The sequence below is a fragment of the Mytilus californianus genome, unplaced genomic scaffold, assembly GCF_021869535.1.
Source record: "Mytilus californianus isolate M0D057914Y unplaced genomic scaffold, xbMytCali1.0.p SCAF_10, whole genome shotgun sequence".
NCBI classification, from domain to species: Eukaryota; Metazoa; Mollusca; class Bivalvia; order Mytilida; family Mytilidae; genus Mytilus; species Mytilus californianus.
Window position 1 is genome coordinate 74356621 of NW_026262582.1, and position 6000 is coordinate 74362620.

The window sequence follows — 6000 nt, forward strand, 5'->3', positions numbered from 1 at the left end:
AGATTTCATAGCCATATTTGCATTTGTAAAAATATTTATATACCCAAATTTTCAATTATTTTACATGCCCAACTTTTATTTTTGTTGTAAAGAAGTGTAACTTGAAACAACAGTATTTCATATAAAGAGAAGTAAAGATTAAAGTTATATTATGAATATTGGTCATGATTTGTAAAACTCAGAACTGTCAAGTAAATTTAAGACACAATTCAAAATGTTCAGAATATGTCAAGCCATACTGAGAAAAAATAAGAATGTCGAGAATATGTCGAGAAATTTCAAGACAGTATTCAAATGTCAAGAATTTGTCAAGAAATTTTAGGACCATATTCAGAATGTCCAGAGTATGTCGAGTAAATTTCATACAAATTTAATATAAATGAGAATTTGTCAAGAAAAATTAAGACACAAGTCATACTTTTGGAGAATGTCGAGTAAAAGTTCATGCAAATTAAGACAAAGACTGGTCTTTTCAGACTTTTAGACTTTTGTAGTGATTGCACGAGGTTTGGTGGTGGAATTTGTTTCATTGTATATATATATATGTGTGAATTTTAGTTATATTGTCTTCTTATTTTGTATTTATCACAAACGTAATGTTTAAAGTTTATATGGCAATAAATATTTGAATTGAATTTTAATTACTAATGATTTGTAGACAATATACAGACAACTTTAATCCTTCTTTTGGAATGATCTGCAAAACGATGTGTTCTAAGTGACGTCATGAGACATGGTCGCCTTTTTCAATGACATCACAATAGAAAATTCCGAGGAAAACATGAAAAATTGACGTCATAACCGAAATTTGATCAAGAACTTAAGGTCAATCATAACCTTTTAGCAAATATGGCCGTATTTACACCACAAATTTCACTCTGAGTACAGACCAACCTGTGCACCTGGAAAAGTTTTGAAGCATGACTGGACCTGGATATATAAAAGTTAAATGCATTTTAAGATTGAGAACAGTAACTTCACTGGATTTTGCTGTTCATTTTTTTTTCCATTCCTGCAGAAGGTGCTAAAATAAAATAAGTTGACAGAGATGTTTGAGAAGATCCCCCTTCATATAACAGATGTTGTGAGTTGTGTTGATTTAAAAGGACAATAGATGGAAAATAGACACCTGCAAACAATAGGTGATTTAACTGTGTAACGGAGTGGACCGTATCAAATGAAACTCATGTATAAGTTTATTTCCTGTCATCTGCAATGTGGAAAAAAAAAATGCACAGCAAAATCCAAATAAGATTTTGATTTTCTGAAACATAAACTACATATAACTTTTATATAACTAGGACCAGCCATGCCTTAAAACTTTCAAAAATACATCGGTTTGTCTGTACTCTGAAAATATTTTGTGGCGTAAACACGGACATATTTTTCAATTCATTTTGATGAACCTTAAATCAAACGAACCACGCCTTGATTAAGTAAAAATAATCAACAGGTCAGGAAAAGGATAAATCGGGTAAGTATAAGAGAAGTAGCTTTATCCACTTCTATCACTCGCCTATAAACACTGAGGTTGTGAATTAAATTCTAATTGATAAGAATTTCCAGTATACTTGCTAACGGTTCGTGTTTATTTTAGGATACACCGCTTTCCTTCACCAATAAAAATTGGCAGCCATATAATCTAGAGTGCTCTATTTCAAAATTTCTGGCGCAACGGTTCACAGTAGTTGATATGACACATTTTTCACATTTTTCACATTTTTTCAAACTCAAAATCCGGTTTCATAGTAGTCTACAGTGCCGAAAGTGGCGTTAAACACCACCAATCAATATCTAGAGCCGTGGTTCACAACAGTAGTTGCTATTACACAGTTTTTTCAAAGTATAAATCCTGTTTCACAGGTTTTTGTTGGCATTTATATATTTACACAAAAAGAAATCTTGACTGTCATACAAGTGAGAGGTTTAGCTAGCTATAAAACCAGGTTTAATCCACCATTTTCTACATAAGAAATTGCTTGCACCTAGTCAGGAATATGACAGTTATTTTCCATTCGTTTGATGTGTTTGAGCTTTTGATTTTGTCATTTGATTACGGACTTTCGGTTTTGAATTTTCCTCGGAGTTTTTGTGATTTTACTCTTGATCAAATATGCACATTCTTGTGATTTATCGGTAAACACAACAAAAAAACAACTGATTTTTTGGGGTAAAATGTTATTTCATCTTTATCGTGAATCAGTAGAGTTTACGTTACAGGTCCGTGTATATTAGATAAGTGACAATATAATGTATGTAACATTTAAATAGCGACGAATCTGGGAATATACAGGAACATTTATGCGGGTAAACATTTTCGCGTTTCTGTAGCTGTCGCGAACAAAGCAGAATTGAACATAAGCGAAAAACCACATACACTGATAATATCAAACAAATAAAGAATATAAATATGAATGGTAGTGCAAGGATTGGAAATAACTGAGTACACCAGCAACAGTTTTGATTTATCCGAAGGCCAGCCAAAAACATCTATCAAAAGAATATGGAAACAAAACATCTTTAATCATAAGACAGTCTAACCTACAGGGGTTTTAATTTGCCATTGCCAATAATTTAGATAAAAATCAAATTCAAAAAAAGTATCGGCCTCCAATTGTAGCTGCCGCAACGGGTGTGAGGAAAGCTTTTTGTGGTAATATTATAACACAGGCTCTAACATTAAAATTAAAAGCTTGCTTTTCTAACTGTATATTCACAAACAATTAAAAGACCACTAGAAAGGATTAATCTGAATTATGATAACGGTGTCATATTTTTCATGGAAAGGTATGGTCTTCTTCCTCTATCAGAAATTTAAACAATATTAAACCGAGTATTATTGCAACAAAACTCAAAACCAACACAACTTTATTGTGTTATGTAGTAATTTTGTTTATTTTTAGAAAAAAATAATATTAAGATTTCAAAATAACATTAACGGTACCAAATCTGTTGCACCATATGCGCTTTTCGACAATCTAAGGTCTCTTGATTGATACTCGAGTCCAAAATAGTTGAAAGTCAAACACCTATACTCACTTCGAAGAATTGATAAAACCAGAAAGGAGCAAAAGTCAAACTCGTACAATTAATAACAGATATGCATTTGAGAGATACATTCATTAATTCAAAATGATTTCAAAATTTTTATATAGCAAATTTAGATAAAACAATAATCGTATTTTCATGCAAGTATCGAATTACTGGTTACTGGGCAGGTGATACCATCGTGGACTTACAGTCTATCAGCAGGTGTTTCGTCCCAGTGGCACTAATAACATTTACAGTATATCTACAGTGATGTTACAGACCAAAAAATAACAAAGAAAAAAACAAAATTGTATTATTAATAAAAAAAAAAAATGGCACTGACGATAAAGACAAAAATAAAAAGGCGCTTATAATAAAGAAAAAAATAAAATATTACGATGACATATGAAACAATTCAATTATCAAAATTAAATCAATTAGATAGTAAAAACTACCCAGTAGTCTTGTCACCACAAATTATATTTTATCATTTACTTTTTTATTGGAATTTGTCATTAAAGTTTTATAGGATTACTTAGGTAAGGAAACATTGAACTTTTTAATGTAAACGTACAAAGGTTCTTAATTTTTTCCTTTGTTTGGAGGATATGTTTTAACAATGTCTATTGTTGTTGTCTTACTAAATGGGAATAATAAATTTCATTAGCAAAATGAACATCGAGAAAGTCCGATAAAAAAAACCCCAGTGATAAGCAAATATTTTCCAATAACAAGTTGTGACTAATCAATCTTGTGACATATCTGTTTGCTGTAATGCTATATACCAAACAAAGGATTAAGTTTCTCTGTTTTGTGGAACAGATGTACACCAAACGCTGTAATCATAAACACAAAAAAATCCATGTTTTTATAATATTCTAATGTTTACTTTCGTACGAAATAGTATATTCGTATTTGATAACATCTGTTTCAAAAAATACATTATACTTTTTTCAGTCTTGCAATATTATTCCTGCGATTATATTTGTTTAATTGATTATTTAAAAAAACAAAACAAAACCAAAAATATTGTATACATTTAAAAAGCGTATTCTTAGAATTAAAGTTGGATATCATACAGGTTTTGAACTAAATAAATTTATTTTGACTAGCTGTAAGAGAGGTATGAAAAATGGTGAAGTTTTTGTGCAAATATTTTTTTGTCGTAAGGCTGCTGTTAATCCCTTATCATCATTCTTTTATAACGTATGATTTTAAAATTTATTTGAATTATTTATTTATGTAGAAAGCATTCATTTTATTAGAATATCTCTAGATTGGTAAAGTTGACGCTTTTAAAATAAAAAAGGTTTGACAGCAGAATAATAATAAAAAAAAATACCGAAGAATAGCAAACAAATATTAATATATTTTATTACCTTGAACAGGTGTAACCAAAAGAACAAACAATACATAGACAGTTATATGTCTTCGGTCCATTGGTGTAATATACAAGATCTTTGTATATTCAATACTGAAATATAACATTCACAAATGTAATAAGATACATAGACGAAAATAAAAAAAAAAAAGAAACCCCAAAAGTCGAAAACAGACAACCCAAAAATAAACCAAATACATAAACACAAACAATAGTCAGAAAAAATACTGCATAGAAATCTAAAACTTTATCGAAAAAATCCCGAAGTTAACTAAAGGGGAAACTATGGTTCCTTTTCCTCCAGTGACACCCGTTGTAAATTTTTGCAAATACTACGAATGAAAAGTTTATACTGCTGTATTATCACCAAATGGACAATTTTCATTATATATAAACGGTCGCTTAAAAAAAATATATATAAAAGAAAAGGAAATCACTTAGTATGTTTTACTGGCATATCTGTTCCATTATGTGCCATGTCGGGAAGGAGGAGGATTAATGAGAATAAAATACCCCTCACTCGCCCATATTTTGATATTTCAAAGAAACAAAATTAAGAAGCGCAACAATTTGATTGGACACTTGCAATTGTTTTGCACAGGTTCCTTAGCCTGCAATATATAAGTTTGACAAATGATTTATTTTTTGAAATATGTTTTATTCTTAGATTACTTTATGATATAGAAAAATGTCTAGGCATAAACAGTGCTTTAAAAAAAATGTACAGACGATGTATGTTAAGGTAGGCATGAAAATTTAGGGGATTCAGAAGAAGCAATCTATACTTTTCTCGTCAACACACCAAAATGATTATCATTAGTTTTGATTTATGTTTCGTAATAAGATATTTATAAATTCACCTTACTAGGATAGCGTTATCAATTGTTGGTCCAGTTGTTCATTCATCGCGTGTTTTCCACCTATTTTTAATGTAATGATTACGTTGTTCGGTATATTTAAAACCATATCTGTCTTGAAGATTTTTATATAAGTTGCTGCAGAGTCAAAACTATTAGGCATCAAATCATCTGCGTCTTATCAGGCGAATCTTGCGCTTCCAGAGATACAGTATCACACATAGTTTTAATGTCATATGTATAAGTATCGATCAACTACAGTTAAACGGAAAATTAAACATTATAGAATTATGATCTAAAAGTATGAAAGATACTTGATTTAAAACTATCAAAAATGATAATATTACGATTTCACATTAATTTATTTTTTGATAATTTAACTTACATGGAAGATAATATATTTGTATCGATGTATACTGTTTCCTCGGTTTTATCCTGAATCACAATGATTATTGTTTTTACAACTTTTATGTAGTGGGATAATGGTGCACGTGACAAATGTTTATATATAAAAAGAATGGGAAATAACTGTAGCACATTGATTTAAAAAAATTAAATCGAAAACGAAAATACAATAGCAGACAAACATTTAGTTTTCAAAACGCTTGCCTATTTCGCATTTATTAGATATGTTTTCGGAAATACTTTGAGAAAGTGCGTGAGATATATTAGATATAAGAATGTTTACTTTTTGCGTTTCTAAAAATTTGATATAAAAATAAACCCCGTTCA

General features: G+C 29.9%; 1 protein-coding gene across 2 annotated transcripts in view; it reads right to left on the reverse strand.

Annotated features, from left to right (window-relative positions):
- LOC127718521 (interferon alpha-inducible protein 27-like protein 2A) overlaps positions 1-5763 on the reverse strand; it is a 37754-nt gene extending 31991 nt beyond the window's left edge. Inside the window, exons 1-2 of one of the 2 annotated variants that reach the window (XR_007989868.1) lie at positions 5654-5763; positions 4410-4504 (exon numbers count right to left, since the gene is read on the reverse strand). The gene's annotated coding sequence lies outside the window, so the exon portion shown is untranslated. The remainder of the gene's footprint in view (positions 1-4409; positions 4505-5653) is intronic. The other variant, XM_052224595.1, reaches the window with a different exon arrangement.
- Positions 5764-6000: the final 237 nt, after the last annotated feature.